Source organism: Cibotium barometz, chromosome 26 (assembly GCF_041138505.1).
Source record: "Cibotium barometz isolate CiBa-2024 chromosome 26, ASM4113850v1, whole genome shotgun sequence".
NCBI lineage: Eukaryota > Viridiplantae > Streptophyta > Polypodiopsida > Cyatheales > Cibotiaceae > Cibotium > Cibotium barometz.
In genome coordinates, this window is record NC_141071.1 from 2,055,134 (window position 1) to 2,075,444 (window position 20,311).

The 20,311-nt window shown below is 45.7% G+C and overlaps 1 protein-coding gene across 12 annotated transcripts in view; it reads right to left on the bottom strand.

Moving 5' to 3' along the window:
* Positions 1–20,311, bottom strand: part of LOC147623566 (protein FLOWERING LOCUS D-like) — an 84,697-nt gene that overhangs the window by 10,747 nt on the left and 53,639 nt on the right. The window lies entirely within an intron of this gene.

Consider the following 20,311-nt stretch of genomic DNA (forward strand, 5'->3'; position numbering starts at 1 on the left):
AACTTTTTGCAAGCATACATGCTGTCCATGTTGTTTCTAAAACAAGGCCTGAAGTCCAACACTAAGGAAAGCAGATGATTATGACGATTTGGCTACCCACGTATATATATATGCACAATGCTCCTAGTCGGCCAATAGTAGCTGTCAGCCAACTATACCCAGCTTGCACGTCATCAATGTCACATCACCATTGTTACGTCATCACTGCCACGTGTGACTTGTGCTGTCTGACCATGTTCGGTGGCAGATATCTAATGTCTAGCTCTGCCCTGCATACTCAAGGTGTGTCACATTCTCCCTTACTTGCATTGCAGCTGCACGATGTCCATATAAATTGCCCGTCCATAAAAGGAAAAGATACAAGTAAAGCTCATCCAACATAACAACATTGTAAGACCACTTTGCGTCCATTGTGAAGGCTCACATTCCGTCCTCACTGCATCAGCACGAAGACTTGCAGAGAAACCTGAACTTCCACCTGATCGAGCACTCTCCATCTGTCTAACTGTGCATGAAAAATCCTCAAGTACCCCATGAAAAGAACACTCTAGAGAATGGCCAAGCAAAACTCCCCTTTCATAACTCCAACCACTAATGCATCGGCTCAGATGGAGCACGAGAACTACTTGCACCGTCTCCAATGCACCCTCAAGGAAGAAAGCAAGATTAAGAACCATACTCCTTAGAAACCTTGCACCAAATCTGTATCCATCGCCTATAGCCAAGTATTATTATATCAAAGCCTTAGACCCCAACATCAGCCTACGATCTCCTAATCGCACGGTCCCCTAACCTTGCTAGATTAGACCCACTAATTCGAAGATTAGTAACCAGGTACATAACATACTTCCCCTCCTCAGACGTTTCCACTCATGGAATCAAAAGTTCTCTAAGACAGAAAATCGGGGAACCCATTTTGTATACTAATAACTATCTCCCAATTTGAGTCCTCAAGTGCCCTATCTTGATTTTATACTCATGAATCAACTGATTTCTAAGCTGCCTTTCCCTATAATTAATAACCGCTCCCGGTTCATGTGGAACACAAGACAAGTCCTAAAGCCAACAAGTTCTTGAGGAGTCACGATGTTGCTGTCCTCAGCACTCTTCGGTCTACCGACATCAAAGACTCGATGAACTTTCACATTTTGAGGTGGCTGTAGCTTATAAGGTACCTCGCCGATCTTTTTAAGGATCCGGAAAGGTCTGCACTCCCTAGGGGATAACTTCCCAGCCTTCCCCATCCGTAACCACTCTAAATGCTTGGGTATTCACAAATACACCATCATTCCCTCATATAACTCCCACGGCGAATGCTGTCTAACAGCATAAAATTGTGCTCTATCCTTAGCACTCATGATAAAATCTCTGGCTACAACAAGAATTTCCTGCATATCCGCCAAGAAATCTATAGCCGCATCAATCTGAATACCCATAAGTCCCATAGCTACTTGAGATCTAGGTTGGTAACCGTACATCAGCATACACGAACTGTAACTAGTGGCCGCAGACCCTCATGCTTAGCACTATTATGGGCAAACTCAAGCATCAGGATGTCTCTCTCCCAATCTGATGGTCTCTTGGAGACGTATGCATAGCATATCCTCGAAAACCTCATTCACCCTCTCTATCTGCCCGTCAGACTGACGATGATCAAAGGAACTCAAACTCAGCTCAGTCTCCAACTACTTGCCAAGAGTGTCCAATAAACTTTGAGTGCCTATCACTCACTAAGTCACAAGGTATATCCTCCAAAACCTCATTCACCCTCTCTGTCTGCCTGTCCAAGTGACGATGATCAGAGGAACTCAAACTCAGCTTAGTCTCCAACTAGCTGCCGAAAGTGTCGAGTAAACTTCGAGTCCCTGTCACTCACTAAGTCACAAGGTAATCCATATAACCTGAAAAGCTGCTCAACAAACTACTGTGCCAATTCAAGAGCTATTACTATTTTTCTTGTGGGTAGAAACCTTGTCATCTTTGTCAATTTGTCTACCACCACCCAAAAGGCATCATGCCCTCTACAAGTGCGTGGTAAACCATAGATTAAATCCATGGTAATACTCTCCTATTTATTAACAGGAATCTCTAGAGGATGTAATACTCCTCCAACTCTAAGGCGCTCAACCTTATTCACCTCAAGCTGATGACACTTTCCCACATAGTCCTGGACTTCTGCCTCATCTTGGACTAGTAAAACTTACGTTTTACCAAGTCATAGGTTCGTTGTACACCCGGATGACCTACGATCATAAAGGATCTTCCTCCTAACCTCAACACTATCTAGCACATAAACTCTTATTATTCCGGAACAATAACCCACTCCGAATAAGATATTAACCTCCAACAACCTTGAAAGGTGGAATGATCCTTGAGCTCTGATATGTAGTAATGGAGCTCCTTGCCTGGAGTTTCTCCCAAAACCGACTAACATGTGTATCAGTCTCATATAGCCCTCTCAAGGAATCATAAATAATGGCCTAAATCTTGGAGAAACTCAAAAGATTCACCTCCCCAATACGACTCAATGCATCGGCAATCCTATTTTGAATACCTTTTCGATACCGAATCTGCATATCAAAATCCTACATCAACTCAACCCACCGTGCCTTCTGTAACTATTTGGCCTTCCTTGCACTCTTTTCACATGATGGTACCATTGCCCAGACATTGGACATATAGAAGAAGGCATGGGGACAGGGACCATAAGGTGTGCACATGAAAAAGCGCCAATTCTTCCTCTGCTTATTAGCTATGGAGCCTTTGCAAGCTGTGTGTGTAGCCCCTTGTGAAGCTAGAAAACAGAAGGTTGATTTACACATTCGTATTCCTAAAGAGTATGGCAGCTCTAAAAAAACCCATCCTACTAATGCACAATCTGTCCAAGCTCGTAGGATAGCTAAGGAGAAAAATGTAGATCTTTGGGTTGATGGGTATCTCTATCGAGTTGACCCTCCATTAAGGCCAAACCCTCCTTTCCGCAATTTATCATCTTTTATGCAATTTGTTGGTGAAGGAGAGCTTGGCTTGTTAGGATACTGCAGAAGATTGACTACAAGTGGAGCTTGGCAAACCCATATTCTCCATGTGGAGTACCCAAGGGATGGAAAAATCACATTATAAAGAAAGAGGGGTTTATTTCAAAAATACAAGACATGGAGGTGGAGCTTTTGTAGGAGGAACACGTACAAACTATCTAGTATTGACAGCATTGCCGCCTGCTGCACGCCTGTGCGCCACCCAACAGCATCGCCACCGCCACCTGCTGTTTTGGGCACTAACTATTTCTACTATTCTACCCCGTCGACCTATCCTGGTTCATACACATCTATACAGCTTCTTGTGGACTGTGTCTGCTCCGGGTTTGGGCGACAAACTCACACCTGATCATCACAAGCTTCATAGTTTACACTTATCTCTTGTGTACCTCGTGTTACATGTACAAGCTTTGGATTTGTTGGATTTGTATTTGGATTTGGACTGGGATTGGAATTGGGATTTGGATCTGGATCTAGATCTAGATCTAGATCTGCTACTAGCCCGGTGAGAGATTCTTGTGTGCCATCCCCGTGGTGTGCTCGACATCAGGATCTCCTGCCTCGACATCGACCTCAACTTGGATTTTCGACATCGGCATATTTGTTTGCTTTTGTATTCAATGACATATTGATCTTGGCTTGCGAGCCCGTGGGTTGTTCCTGAATAAATTCCTGAAAGGGGACGGAGCCTGTTCCCCATTCAATGTGTGTCCTATGCAAAGTTCCGTAGACCCTTCTCTCCTTCTCTATATCTTCTCTCTCTATATTTCTAGCTCGGCAGAATCTGTCATAGCACACCCCGCTTGGGCTTACATCTTCTTCCCCTCAACTCAGGTCTATCACAAAAATACTTAATCGACTCATGATTGATCAAAACAATAAATTTGGATTCATAGAAATAATGTCTCTGAATTTTCAATGCATGTATGACTGCATATAACTCTTTCTCCTAAGTATGCCATCTGACCTGGGTAGCATCAAGCTGTTTGCTTTCAAAAGCCACACGTCGGCCCTCTTGGAATAAGGCAACCCCAATCGCAAAATCACTCACATCGGTCTCAACCACAAATGGTTTGCCAGGATCCGGGATGGCTAGAACTAATGCATCTCTCACAATAAGCTTGACCCTATTAAAAGCCTAGTCTAGTCTCTCATTTCAAGTAATAGGAACATTGGATTTCTGTTCATGTCCTTTAAAGAGGTTAGAAAGGGGAACAAACGCATCACAATACTCCCTCACTGACTTCTTAAGAGAGACAGTGAATCCTAAGAATGAACGAAGCTGTCTAACAGTCCGAGGTTCCGGCCAATCCAAAACCTTCTGGATCGGCTCAAGATCTATGTGCATTCCATCTCTGGAAATACATAGGTATGTGATTTCACTACAAGAGAATTAACATTTGGAGATTTTTGCATACAATCGTTCATGTCTTAGAATCCCCAAGATGAATCTAAGGTACTCTACATGCTCCTCGTACTCTACATGCTCCTCCAAAGAACAGCTATGTACCAAAATATCATCTAAGAATACCACAACGAATTTCCCCAAACAATCTCAAAAGAGATCGTTCATCATCTACTGAAAAGTAGCAAGAGCATTCGTTGTTAGGTTAGGGTTGCACAGAAATGAGGCGCACACAAAGAAGTACACAGCAACAAGCTCTCCACTTTGCGCCAGTGGGCTTCTTGCCAACAAGCAAACCTACCAAATCCAACGTGCTGTTTTTATGGATAGAATCCATCTCATTTTGCATGGCTTGCATCCAATGCTCATCCTCATGAGCCTCTTCAAATGAATCTGACTCATCTGCATCACAAAGTGTACTCATGCAAGCAACATCTGTGTGTTCTCTTGCATTACGTAAACCAGCCCGAGTCCTCCTACCAAGTGGAGCTGAAAGTTTGCTTTCCTGTTGTCACCATTTGGTCCATTGCCATGTCTGGAGCCACTCTTTTGGGATTGTTACTCCATAGAGCGGCTAGATTTGTGCCATGTTCACATGGGGCTAAGCCGGTGTCCCATGTGAAAGGGCCAGTCTTTTGGTGTCACATGGATGGGAGCCAGATTCGTGCCACCCGTGTGTGACCACTACTGCGTCACATGGACGGGAACCAGTTTTGTGCCACCAGTGTGACCTGCTTTGTGTTGTATGGACGGGAGCCTATTGGTGCCACCCGTGTATCGCCAGGATGGCGTCTTACCTATGGGATTGTCACTCCATAGGAAGACCAGGACATACATTCATATTTCTGTCGCGCCAGTTTTGTGTCCAACAGGAACTTTTTGTACAAGTTTCATGAAAGGGAGATTTCGTCCATACATGTGCACATACATTTCTGACTGCATACATAAACCTGCTTTCGCATGATTTGTTTGCGTGTGTTTCCCTGTTTTGTCGTGCCAGTACACTGGACGGGGACGCCCCCAGTGTACCGTGGGAGTGCTTCTTGCTGACACATTGGTGTGGCGTGTGGACAGGTGGTAAGTAGTCTTTTTGGCCTTTTTCTAATGTAAAATCTATAAAGTAATCCAAACCTTAATATTTATATAAGGTTGGGTGTTCATACCTATTTAAATAATGGCTGGACAATTTTTAGTGTGGGTGCCCATGGACTAATCATTAATTAAGGTTTAATAATACTTAAAACAAGGATTGCATGGGAAGTATTCTCTCCACACGTGAATGGTGAAAGGGGTTGATTGAAGGAAAGGGTCGCCTACTGTATGGAGGGGTGGGAATGGTTTTTCTCCAACCGGCCTGCATCTCTTGCACCCGCCTCTATCCATCATCTTGTACCCGACTCCTGCATCTGACATGTACACGCCTGCAACTGTTGTACCCGACTACTGTACCTAACCTATACACGCCTTCAATTGCTGTACCCGACTGTTGTACCTACACATGGCTGTTGTACCTGCACCCGACTGCTGTACAAGACTGCACCGAGATGTACCTGCCGTACCAAACTGTACACGGCTGTACTTGTTGTACCAACCTGCCCTATACTTGTTGTACCAAGCCTATATCTGCTGTATCACGACCTGTACTTGTTGTACCAAGACCTGTACTTGTTGTACCAAACTTGTACCTGCTGTTGTACCTGTTGCACCCTTGGCTGTACCAGGTGGACCTAACTGCATGGTAAAAGGAATGCATCTCCATTGACTCCTACTACAAGCTATGCCAGGTGCCTTCTATTTCTTATTTGTGTAAAACTAAAATTTTCTAAATTAAGTTACAAAGATTTCTTTAAGTTTTGTACAGAGCAAGAACAAAGCATGTTTATGCTAACCATACTCAAGAAACTTTCCTAGTTTGGTTTGTTTTTCCCTAAGTAGTAGTGCTAACCGTGCCCTCAGAATTCTGAGAGCCTGTGAAGGTTAGAAACACTGGAGTCCGAGAGCAAAGCTTATCTGGGAGAACCAAGCAATGTTCGCTCCACAGTGTACCTCTTTGCCTATGCTAGTATCGGCGTGCCTGTTGGTGCACGGTCCCGGAAGACCAGTGAAAGGAAAGTGTGCACCCAGTGAAGGTGGGAGTGTACTTGTGACTTGAGACTTCTTCGACTGTCCAGACTTCATCGACAAGTACCCAATTGTTTGAGTTGTATTCACTCCATGTGAGGAGAAATCTGGCCTATTGGTCTGTGACTCTTGTACATATAAATACTCCAAGAAATACAAATGTATTGAGGAAGAGGGGCCGATCCTTTCCGGCCCCAGTGTTAATGTCAAGTGTTATTGGACATTTTCAGTTTTAATGTTGCTAATAATGTTCATTGTTGATATTAGTTAGGTGATCTAAAAATGTGTATTTTGTCTTCTGATTTGTAGGCCTCCTGTAGGGAGCGGTTACACCTGTGAAGTACGGGCAGCCAACGAGGCAAGCTCAACTTAGGAAATAAGCGCTCTTTACCCTTCATCTTTTTGAGCCTAGCTTTGTCGAATCGCAAAAGAACCCAATCACCCAATGCAAACTCTAATGCACGTCTGTGACGGTCTACTTCTTTCTTTTGCTTTTGCTGAGTTTTTTGGAGTGCCAACTGAACTCTCCTATAAGCTTCATCCATGTTCACCACATACTGGTCAGCCTCAAAGATCTTATCCTTTGTGTGCAAAATGGGTGGTACCTTCTTCCCTCCTTCCACAATCTCAAAAGGCGTCTTGTCCTTCGAGGTATGGATGGTGTTGTTATAAGCGAACTCCACCAAAGGAAGATACTTTTCCCATTGTTGCTTGTACTCTGACACAACACTTGAGAAGATCTAACACTGTGGAATCAGCCTCTTCGGACTGACCATCTGTCTGTGGATGAAACGATGATGAAAACTTAAGAGTTGTACCCATGTTGTCAAACAACCCTCTCCAAAATAAACTCGTCATCCGTGGATCACGATCACTAATGATAGACGAAGGCATGCCACGATACTTGAAGATGTTCACCATGTGATCAACTTTGATCTTCTTACGCACGGGAATATTACTGAACCTGCATATGATAGTCCAAATGCCATCATTCCCCGTTTGTGTCCTCGGAAGATCAAATATAAAATCCATGGCAATGCTCTCCCATGGTCTATCTGGAATAGGTAGAGGCTGAAGTAACCCTAGTGTCTTCTGACAGTCATACTTTACCTTCTGACATACAATGCATTGCCTAACAAAAGTATCAACATCTCTTCTCAAGGTCGGCCAATAAAAGAAAGCCTCAACTGCCTTTACCGTGGCGTCAATACCTCTATGACCTGCATACGGTGGAGCATGACTTTCAATCATAACCTTGAGCCGTAACTGCCTGGTAACACACAATCTACCATGCATCGACAAAAAACCATCCCTGAGAGTATAATGATCATGCCGCTGACCTTTAGACATCTGATCATAAACCCTTTCAAAATCCTCATCCTGGGCATACTGCTCTTTCATCTCATCAAGCTCATTATGATAAGCAAGTGAAACTACTAAGACCTGTGGCTTGCGTGACAAAGCCTCTGCCACAACATTGTTTTTGCCTTCCACATGTACAATCTGAAAGTGGACCATAGACAAAAAGTTTGCCCATCTCATATGCTTCTCAGAAAGTTTAGTTTGCATGAGTAAATAACGCAAGGTCTGATGATCTGTCTGCACAGTGAAATCAGCCCCACGCAAATAGTGTTTCCATGTAGAAAGAGCATGAATTACAGCCAACATCTCTTTCTCATAAACCTATAAATGCTTCTCGGCATTCTGCAATATATGACTCTCATAGGCTATCACATGCCCTTCCTGCATGAGAACTGTCCCAATGTTGTTTCCACATGCATCACACTAGACAACAAAAGCCTTTTGGAGATCCGGTAATACCAATACGGGATCCGAAGTAAGCTTTTCTTTAAGCTTTTTAAAGGCTGCAATTTCCCGATCAGCCCATCGAAACGGAGTTCCCTTCTTTGTTAAAGCATTAAGGGGTGAAGCAATCTCTGCAAAATACGGTATGTACCACCTGTAATAGGAACACAATCCCAAGAAGCTGCGTACATCATGCACGGTCCTCAAATCTGGCCAATTGAGAATTGCTTCCACTTTTGAAGGATCCATACGGACTCCATCTTTAGACACGATATGCCCCAAGAAGTGTATCTCTTCCAAGAAGAACTCACTCTTCTTGCCATTAATGACCAATCTATGCTTCCGGAGTTCTTCAAACACAATGGCCAAATGCTTCCTATGGTCCTCCTCTGTGCAAGAGCACAATCATATCATCAAAGAATGTGCCCACAAACGCTCTATGAGGCCGCAAAATCCTGTCCATCATCCTGTTAAATGTGGCAGGAGCATTTGTCAAACCAAAGGGCATGACCAAGAACTCATATAGCCCAAAAGTGGTCCGAAATGTTGTCTTATGCACATCCTCGGGCCTAATGCGTATCTGATGATACCCGCTTTTCAAGTCTATCCGACTAAAGACTGTGGAGCCCTGTAAGCGGTCCAATATGTCATTGATCCTCGGAATAGGAAATCGATTCTTGATGGTGTTCTTGTTTAGCGCCCTGTAATCTATACACATTCGCCACGAACCATCTTTCTTTTGCACTGAGAGCACAGGTGAGCAAAAGGGTGATGAGCTAGGCTGAATCAACCCCTTTTTCAACAACTCCTGTACCTGGCTCATAATTTCCTCTTGTTGGGTTGCACTAACACGGTACGGCAGTCTATTTGGTGGGGTACTCCCCGGGATAAGATCAATAGCATGATCTTCTCACCGTTCCGAAGAAAGTTCTCCTGGCAATGACTCGGAAAAACAATCCTGGTACTCACGTAGAAAATGAGTCCTGTCTTTATCTAACATAGACAAATTAGATTTAGACTCGTCATCTTTTGCATTCTTTACAAAAACCAAGTACGCGAAAAGATGCTTTTTCATTACTGATGAAATGGCCGAAGCCGATACAATAGGAACAGATTCCCCTTTAAGCTTTACATCCAAAATATGCTCTTTCCCTCTATGAGTCAAAATAATCTTCCTATTATACGTATCCACCACCGCATGTACTCTATGGCACCATGGCATACCCAACAAAACATCACACCCATCAAGTGGCATGATAAAGAACTCCTCACTGTCCACATAACCCTGCACATGAAGCCTCAGCTTCCCAATAATAGGGGTAACAAGTTCTGCATACCCAGGACAAGCCATATTAGCCTCGTACAAAGGCACCATCTCCTCTGCGCGGATCCCCAATTTGCTAGCCAAATCTGGTGAGATAAAGTTGGCTCTAGCACCTGTGTCAAAGAAAATCAAGGCATTCTAATCTCTCACTTTGCCCCATGCCCTGCACAACTCAGTCTCTTCACCACCTGGCTGTTCCCCAACAAGATCAGGAACTAACCCTGCAGAAGGCTTTACTTCTTAGACTTGGGCTCCCCTTTAGTGTTAGAGTCCTTTTGGGACTTACCCTTGGGACAATTAACAGACATATGTCCCTTCTCAGTACAGAAAAAGCACTTCCTAGCATCCATCAAAGCATGTCTCTCCTCAGGAATTCTCTTGGGCATTGATAACTTCTTATACCGCTTCTCTGTAGACCCTTTTGCATCACGCGAAGCATGCCTTGACTATTTAGTTTTCTTGCTTGTGCTTTTGCTGCCCTTAAATCCAGATGAGACTCCACTGAGTAACGCATTTACCGTCATAGCATTCTCTATCATCTGCAACATATTTGTTACTCGAGTCTTTATGTAATAGTCACGCACTTTCTTGGACAGCCCACAACAATACTTCTCAACCTGCTCAGACAATGGCACTGCACGATAAGAAGTAACTAGGAGTAAAGCTTTCCAAAACTTCTTATTAAAATCCTCAAGATTTTCACACTTCGATGCATCCAACTTGTGCCATGCTGTCATTACATCCATCTCAAATGTAGATGTGAGCCACACGAAAGAGAACACCTGTTTAAACTGTACCCAAGTAGATGGTGCTATGCCCTGCAAAAGAAGAGTGGACCACCACTGCAATGCATTGCCCTTGAGAAAAGTCGCAGCTTTTCTCACCTTCGAGGATTCCGTGTAATTTCCACCAGAAAAAGCAGCATCAAACTGCTGTAAAAAGGTAAGTGCCTTTAGCTTGTCTTTGGCCCCATTGAATGTGTCAAATTTCACTGCAGCTCCCCCTTCCTTATAATCCTTCGCCTTACCCATAGGCGTTAGATTATTGTAAGGAAGTGGCCACACAAGATTGCTACCCCCAACATTCATGCCCATCATAGGGTCAACATTGCCAGTTCCCACACCTGGCATACCATGCATTCCTGCTGATCCCCCCATGTTTCCAAACATACCACTATGTATACCGGGCTGCATGCCCCCATACATGTTTCCTTGCATTTCGGACTGCATGCCCCCATACATATTCCCTTGCATTCCGGACTGCATACCACCATACATATTACCTTGCATACCAAGCTGAAAATTAGCTCCAATATTCCCATGCCTCCCTGAGGGTAACCCCCAGTCATAGATCGGAACACGGAACCACCGCCAAAATAGCCTGGATGCATAGACTGCTGTGGAATAGGTGGCTGTCCGAAAAAGGAACTCTGTGTGTTTGCACCATAAGTGTTCTGCATGTTAGGAAACGGTCCAAAAGTAGGATCCTGTGGGAAGGCACCACTATTGCCCTGAAGTGGGTTCCAAGAACGCTCTTTCTTCTTCTTCTTCTTCTTAGGCTTAGAAGGGGCTCTCATAAATTCACTAAACTTCTCACTTTGTGTAAGCTGCATAAACACATCCACTGCCCCTGCCAAACGAGCTTTAAACCGGGCATCATCTTCCTCTTGACTTGGCATGTCTTCTGGCTGCGTTACATCCTCATAACGTGCATCTTCTGCAGCTTGTTCTCCTGCAAGTATATCCTCAGATTCATTTCTCTCAGGAGAGGTCTCCTGCTCTTCCTCATCATCATAAAAATAGTCATCTTCTGTGTCTGACATCTTGCTGAAATTTTAAGCAATGGCTTTCCACGAGACAACCACGAGCTCACCCCCTTAAGAAAGTTGATGATAGGTCCCGGCAACGGAACCTTGAAACCGGCCTCTGGTAGTGTAACCAAAGTGCTTTTGGCGTTTTTGGAGAAAAAAAAACACATCGCCTCTTTAAAAAGAGCGAAGGGTGGTGGAATCATGAGGTGGTCGCCGTGTGGAGTCGCCGACTTCTATGCACAAAAGCTATAACGCCAGGCGACTACCAGGCTGAGGTGCATACGGTTACAAGCGGCGAGAACGGCGCTGCTGCACATATGGCTACAGGCGCCAGGCGGGTACTGCTATGGTGAGTGATGCTGCTGCCGCCGCTATCTGCTGTTGTTGGCCGCCGCAAGCTGCTGCTACCGCCTCATGAGCTGCCGCCGCCTGTTGCAGCTGCCACCTCCGCTAGCTGCTGCTACTGCCGCCAGCCACAGCCGTTCCTGTTGGCTGATGCTGTTGCTGCCGTGCTGCTGTTGGGCGCTGATAAGATGCTGATGCACATGACCTACAGCAGGGTGCTGCTGCACATGGGCAGCCAGGCAAATGATTAGGTGGTTGAGCATGGGTTTCTACCAAGTAAAGAGCGACCATGCGTCTCTCTCTCTCTCTTCGCAAGCAGGCTTTGTTTACGAGATTGGGATGAAGAGGATCAAGTTAAGATGCACAGGATGATGTTCTTGAAAGAGATGTGTGTTGCTCTTCATCTTGGACTTATGTGTATTCAAGGATGGCTTGACACATCCTCTTATCTTTCTCTCTCTAGATTTTTGGCATCATGATTGGATGATGCATATGTGGATTTATCTGTCATGGAAACAGGACTTTGGTATCGAGGATACAAGTCTTTGGTTTATGGATACAGGTCTATGGTTTATCAGATACAGGTCTTTGGTTTCATGAGGAAAGCATGTCTCTGAATTCATGTGAACAGGTTCTAGTTTTCTCGAGGCTACATACAAGCTGTGACTATAGGAAGGACATATGGTTTGGTACAGCCCTACTACTGTTTGGGGAAGGGTTGTGAGAATCCATGATTGAGATGGAGCAGACCTTTTCAAGCAGGGAGGTGTTGTACAGGTGTGCCTTCTCTATGGAATGCTTTGTTGTAATAACGAGAGTTTTTATTTTGAAGTCTCGGGTGAAAAGCTAAAAGGGATCCTATTGGTAGAGGATTCGACAAGTTGTACTTTGTACTCATTTTTGATCAAGTAAAGAAATACCGCAAGGGGTGCCACTGCGTTTTGGGGCCAATCGGTGTCCTTGTACTATTTGCGGGAGCACTCTAGCTCCCGTGTTTGTTTTCGTTTTCCAGGTTCCCATGAGTGATGAAGTGTTTTGTGTGCGAGTGTTTGTTTCACCACCCGTCAGATTTCTGAAGGCCGGTTTCATGGTTCCATCGCCGGGATATCGTCGACTTTCTCAAGGAGGCGGGCCCGTGGTTGTCACATCAAAAGCTTCTACATGAGGAAAGTGGAAAGGAAGTACAGGAGGCAATACAGGATTGTGTGTCTTTGCCTATATGAGGTGAAGAGCAAAAGCTGAGGATGAAGCTCAAGAGAAAAGACACCAAGGACAGGAAGTAGTGGCCATGAACAAGAAGCATTTGAAGTGTTATGGTGCAAAAGATGGGTTAAAGGCTATGACTTTCAACATTTTGTCACCAATGGTATCTTCACGGAGGCTTCATGGGTTCGGAAGGTAGCTTCTTTCTATGTTTAGCAGTGGTGATCTCTTCATTGGGACTTGTGCTTACCACTTGGGTGGAGTGCAAGCAGGTTTTGGGTGCCTGAGGATGTATCAGATGAGGCTCAGACGGAAGAGGAGGAACTTGATGAGGTTCTTATTCCCGAGCAGATACTGGCACACCAAGAAGTAAAGGTACGAGGTAAAGTTTCCCATCGCTATCTTGTGAAGTTTAAAGAACTATTCACCAATGGATGCGAAGTGGATGGAGGAGGGTGACTTAGCACATTCACCTAAGGTATTGCAGCTTTATCTTGATGCTTTTGAGTAGGAGCCGACTCTTGCGACGGTTCATTCAGGTTCAGCAGAGCATGGGTCTGGAGCATTGCCTGATGCTCAAGAGGGGGGTAGCACCTCCACTCCCTTGTTACAGATAGGCTCAGTTTTTCATCTAGGAGTCGCTTGGTGACATCTTTGTATTCACTCGAAGGTACTGAGGCTGACAGTACATCTGCTTATGAAACTTCTATGATATTGTGTACTAGTCACATGAGATGGTAAAGTTGGGTATGGTTCACAGTCAACCGCACCATGAACTATAACTGCAACTATGGATGGTTTTTGCTTTGGAACTAAGGTATGACTGAGGAAGATTGGGACATTGATCTTTGTCATATGGTTCTAGCTGTTCTTGACCAGGGTGTTGGTCAATTGGATATTGAGATGATGCTATTTGTGGAGTTGGTCTCCTTTGGAATGGCATGGTTTGGTTGAGCTCAAAGTTTGCAGCGACCTGAGCTAACACTTCGAGACTCTATGAAGGGCATAAGTCTTGCGAGTGTTGGTTTGGTTCATTGATATATGGATTGAACTCTATCTGTGCATGTATTTATACACTTTCTGAGGTATTATTGTATTCTGGTGCCCTTGGATCCTGGTACCCTTGGGGATACATAGCTAATACTCTGGATGTGTCAGGATGAGATGCATGTATGTTGGTATGATACATCAGGTACTTTACCATGTTCATGGTGTATCACTGAGTATGGCTCCTACGGGATGGCCATAAGTAGAGTGGGTAAAGCATCAAGAGGGACATATGTGGGAAGTACTTAGTGGATGTATAGTTTAGATGCATTGAGTGCTTTCATATGCTCATGTTGTACCATCAGTTGTGGGTCCTGCGGGATACCCATAGATGTAAGGCTTGCGAGCAACCCTCAGACTCTTATTTTGGAGTGGGTAGAGCATCTTGAGGAGCAGATTGTTTGCGAATGCATATATGTGTCATGCATATATGTGTCATGCATATGTTTGTCATATGTAGGATGATGCATGGTTTTGTTTTTGGCTAACACAAGTTATGTGTTTCCACTTGATTTTAGACTTTTGCTACAGGTTCTAAAGGAACAAGCAAGAGTTGTTTGTCACTCTGACGTGACGGTTTGGCCTTATTGTTCAGGATGATTGTTTCATCACCCAGTTGCACTAGAGGGACATTGCTTTGGTCATATGGGGACTCTTTCTGCATTGGATGCTTGCTGTGATATTGAGTGCAATCGAGGACGCTTGCTATTTTTCAAGAGGGCAGTATGTTACGACCCTGTGTTTTTCCCTCTAGACAATGAGCAGGTGGGCACAGGCACAAGCACAGGCACAGGCACAGGCACAGGCAGTGTGGACAAGCATCAAGTTTGAATGTGAAAAGGAAACCTATAAGTGTGGCCAGCCCAAGTGTGAAAGGGACAAAAAGGATTTTCAAAGTCATAAGGTTTTTAAACCTTTAAATGATAAAAAAATAAATTTTATTCTTTGAAAAGCATGCGTTTTCGCTAAAGTTGCTTTTGGCGTTTTTGGAGAAAAAAAAACATCGCCTCTTTAAAAAGAGCCAAGGGTGGCACAATCATGAGGTGGTCGCCGTGTGGAGTCGCCGACTTCTATGCACAAAAGCTATAACGCCAAGCGGCTACCAGGCTGAGACGCATACGGTTACAAGCGGTGAACGGCGCTGCTGCACATATGGCTACAGGCGCCAAGCGGGTATTGCTACGCTGAGTGATGCTGCTGCCGCCGCAAGCTGCTGCTGGCGGCCGCCGCAAGCTGCTGCTGCCACCTGATGAGCAGCCGCCGCCTGATGCAGCTGCCACCTCCGCTAGCTGCTGCTATTGCTGCCAACCACTGCCGTTGCTGTTGGCCGATGCTGTTGCTGCCGTGCTGCTATTGGGCGCTGATAAGATGCTGATGCACATGACCTACAGCAGGGTGCTGTTGCACATGGGCAGCCAGGCAAATGATTAGGTGGTTGAGCATGGGTTTCTACCAAGTAAAGAGCGACCATGCGACTACATCTATGGGCTACAGCTAGGCAGACGTCAGGCAAGAGTTTCTCTGCAGACAATATGGCAGTCACACGAGTTTCAAGTTTGAGGCTCTCTACGCCAGGTGGCTGCATATGTGGAAGCAGTCAGCCTGGGTCTCTCTCTATCTCTCTTGAAGAAGGTGAGCTGAAGGAAGCACCAAGGCACGTACAGCCAAGGGGTCTGTCTCTCTCTCTTCGCAAGCAGGCTTTGTTTACGAGATTGGGATGAAGAGGATCAAGTTAAGATGCACAGGATGATGTTCTTGAAAGAGATGTGTGTTGCTCTTCATCTTGAACTTAAGTGTATTCAACGATGGCTTGACACATCCTCTATCTTTCTCTCTCTAGATTTTTGGCATCATGATTGGATGATGCATATGTGGATTTATCTGTCATGGAAACAGGACTTTGGTATCGAGGATACAGGCCTTTGGTTTATGGATACAGGACCTTGGTATCGAGGATACAGGCCTTTGGTTTATGGATATAGGTCTATGGTTTATCAGATACAGGTCTTTGGTTTCATGAGGAAAGCATGTCTCTGAATTCATGTGAACAAGTTCTAGTTTTCTCGAGGCTACATGCAAGCTGTGACTATAGGAAGGACATAAGGTTTGGTACAGCCCTACTGCTATTTGGGGAAGGGTTGTGAGAATCCATGATTGAGATGGAGAAGACCTTTTCAAGCAGGGAGGTGTTGTACAGGTGTGCCTTCTCTATAGAATGCTTTGTTGTAATAACGAGAGTTTTTATTTGGAAGTCTTGGGTCAAAAGCTAAAAGGGATCCTATTGGTAGAGGATTCGACAAGTTGTACTTTGTACTCATTTATGATCAAGTAAAGAAATACCGCAAGGGGCGCCACTACGTTTTGGGGCCAATCGGTGTCCTTGTACTATTTGCGGGAGCACTCTAGCTCCCGTGTTTGTTTTGCTTTTCCAGGTTCCCATGAGTGATGAAGTGTTTTGTGTGCGAGTGTTTGTTTCACCACCCGTCAGATTTCTAAAGGCCGGTTTCAGTCCCACTTGCTCACAAAGAAAGAGAAACTTACAGTCTTGATGTCGGTTTCCACAAGGAAGAAATGACTGGAGGAAAAGCCCTGAACTGTCCTGTCCTCTTGTCTTGCAACCGGGAGAGAGAGAACTTGTGAGAGAACCGGCTGTCCAGCCTTGTGTTCCCTTCTCACAATTCACACTTCCCAACTGACAACCATCTTCTTGCCAAAAGCAAAGGAGAGAGAAGAGAAAGAACCTGCTGGCGCCTGTACCTTCTGCAATTCAGCAGCCAGCTAGTTCTCCAAGAGCCAAAGGGAAAGAGAGAGAAGAAAAGAGGCATGTATCTCTGTTATGTACTACAGCACAGCAGCCAGCCTGTGACTCATAGAACCAGTCCCCTGTATCTCCCCTGTAGTACAGCAGCCAGTCAAGGAAACGTAGCCCATACACAACTTCTTCCAAAAACAGAGGTGCAGCCAGTTGCGCAGACCCATGTGGCTGCGTTACCAGGCCTGTTCTCAGCGCTGCCTGCCTGTATGAGCTTTTCTCCCACGCTTGCAATCAGCCAGTCTGCATGCGCCTTCTTTTCAGAAAAATCCCTCACGTCTTTCAGTCCACGCTGCCTGCCAGCCTTCCTTTTCCAAAAGCAAGAGAGAGAATAGAGAGAGGGAGGCGTGTACTCTAAAAGTGGAGTAGCCCCCTCTCCCCATAAATATCCTAGGGACCTCATGAAGTTTATTGGAACTTTCCTAGGGGCCACCCAAGGTTATAAACCTTAAAATATTTATCCCTTGGTCCCCCTTCACACTTGGGGTTGTCCACACATGTTACCTTATTTAATCGATGGAAAACAAAGGTTGACCTTTGCGGCGTTGCCTAGTCTATCAATTCTTGAAAGATAATTAGAGGAATATTCAAAAAATTCTTTGTCCGGCCACCCAAGTATGAATCGTGAAATATTTATCTTGCTCACCGACCACCATGCCCACACTTATGCTGCACCCATTTTCACAGGGTCATGACACCACACATACATGCCACTCAACCCTCGCATCCCAAACCACCAGTGCCTACCCATAGGGCCCTCGGCAAGACTATATGTGCTCTGCCATGTCCATGGTAGGAGTAGAAACTCTGGTCTAGGCACAAACCTGTCGAAGTGCACCGCACAACTGACTACTGAATAAAAACCAAGGCCTCCCTTACATAGTGGTCACTAAAGCTAAAAATAGCCAACTTCCAAAAATAGCTTGTAGCCAAGTATTATTAGATCTGAGCCTTAGCCCCCAACATCTGCCTGCAATCTCCTAATCCCAAGGTCCCCTAACCTTGCTAGATTAGACCCACTGTCACCAATTGGCTGACCATTTGGTCCATCTCCAAATTTGTGTCTCGTTCACTTGAGGCCAGGCCGATGTCTCATGTGAAGGGCCCAGTATTTTTGCATAACATGGACGGGAGCCAAACTGGTGCCACCCGTGTGTTAGCAAGACGGTGTCGTATGGACAGGAGCCAGACTGGTGCCACTCGTGTATGACCTGGACTGTGTTCTATCCATGGGATTGTCACGCCATGGAAGAGCCAGTATTTGTACCATGTCTTGCCTATGGGACTGTCACTCCATAGGGAGGCTCGTGCCTGGATCTGTGTCTTACCTATGGGACTGTCACTCTATAGGAAGACTGGGATTTATGTTTTCTGTCGTGCCATTTTTGTGCCCGACAGATGTTTTGTACTTGTTCCATGAACGAGAGATATGTCCATGATACTATTTGCACATGCATTCATGTTTTGCATGTTTGAAACTGTTTTCGCATGACTTGTATTCTTGTGTTTGCCTGTTTGACGTGCCACTTACTGAGCGGCGACGCATGCCAGTGAGTCGTGAAGTTTGCTCTGTCTTCTGACGAGTTTTGCTGCGTGTGAACAGGGGGTAAGTGTATTGCACTTGTTTGTTTAATAGCTTTCTTTCTAACCTTTAATTTTATAAGGTTGTAAGTTCACATTCGTTTAAAAGTGGGCACCCACGTCTGGGCCAAGGTGGGGAGGGAAACCCCACACTTAACCCTTTATGTGTGGGGGTGGGTACATGGCCACCTACCCACACCCCACCTTGAAGCTGGCCACCCCCATGCAAGCGTGGGGAGCCGACCAGCTGTGGTCGTGTACCTTCTCTCCAACACCTACAAAGAGGCGACCATCCTATCATCCTTGAAGAGACTTTGCAGGCGACCATCCTCCTCCCTTGCAGGCGGCGGCATCTCCTCCAAAACAGGCGGCTTCTGCTCACCCTCAGACGACTGTGCGCTTCCTCCTCCTCAGGCTGCGCCACCTCCACCTCCACAGCAGACGGCTACGCATGCTCTAAAGCAGGCGGCTGTCTCCTTTCCATCGGCGGCTGCTCCTCCTTCCTTGCAAGCGGTTGTACCTTCTCTACAACAAGCGGTTGTTTCCTCCCTTGCAGGCGGCGGCATCTCCTCCAAATTAGGCGGATGCGCATCTCCTAGGTGGCTGCACCCTCTTCTATAGGTGGCTGCGAGGGGCTGCGTTCCCCTCTACAGGCCGCTCCGTGGGGTTGCACCTACCTTCCATAGGCGGCTACACGCGGCTCTGCGCCTCCCCTCTTCAGGTGGCTACACCTTCTCCACAGGCAGCTACTCCCCATCCTCCTCGACAGGTTGCTGCACCCTGGTGTCCCTCTCTAGTAGCTGCACACAAATGCCTCGGGTATTTGTCTTCCATTAGCGAGCTACAAGTAAGTGGATTCAGATTTAAGTAAAGGATTCTCTCTACCGCTAACACCCGTTCGGTGCCGGGTAGTCCAAGCTTTTGGAGAACCACGGTCCATGGGTGCCGAGATCGGGAGAGCCATGCGTTAGTACGGGAGCGCCTGTTTGTGCGTGGTCCTGGAACACCAGTGGGGTGCTCTCCGCGGATTCCAGTGAAGGCATAGGACCGTAGAGACTTGACCACTCAAGTGGGTCGCTCTCCTTCGAACGTCTACTTTGAGTCTCTTGTTTGGTACTGTATTCATCTCAGTTGCACATGGATATCATCTGGTTCATTGAACCCATGGAGCATTGTATTTGTTAAATACTCCCAATAATATATCATATATTGAGGGGGGGGTCGGCCCGGCCAGTGCTGGTGTCCATCTATCAACATTTCATTTCATTTCAACTTTGAGTTGTTATTAAGTTGTCCATTCAAATTAAGTTGTGCCATTACGCGTGTGGGTGTCCAACGGATTCTATTCCCACTTGACGGGATTGGTTTCATTGGTATCAAAGCACGGTTATTTCCCTCTTCTTAGTGGGGAAATGAACCTGTGTATTGGACACCCAGCTTCTAGCACACTTAACACAATGGACAGCCAAGGCAACCCTTTGCAAGTGCCTAATTCGAGGGGCCCATCAAGTGCCTCCCGTCGTTCCAATGCTTTACAAGAAAGGCACAAGCCCCTTGAAAGGGAAAATTATAGTGATTCAAAAGGACAACTGTCTCAAGGAAAGACAGTCATGCAAGAAGAAGAGCCTGATGCAATGAGGGCTGAATTGGAGCATATGAGAAAGCTTTTGCAGGCACAAGAGCAAGAGCTAAAATTTTTGCATGAAGATCCCCATGTGCAAAGTGCCATTGAAGCAAGGAAAGCCGATGCAATGGTAGACGTGACTTTTGAGTCCATGGCACGAGAAGTGGGCAAGAAGCCAAGGGAGTTGGCACTTTC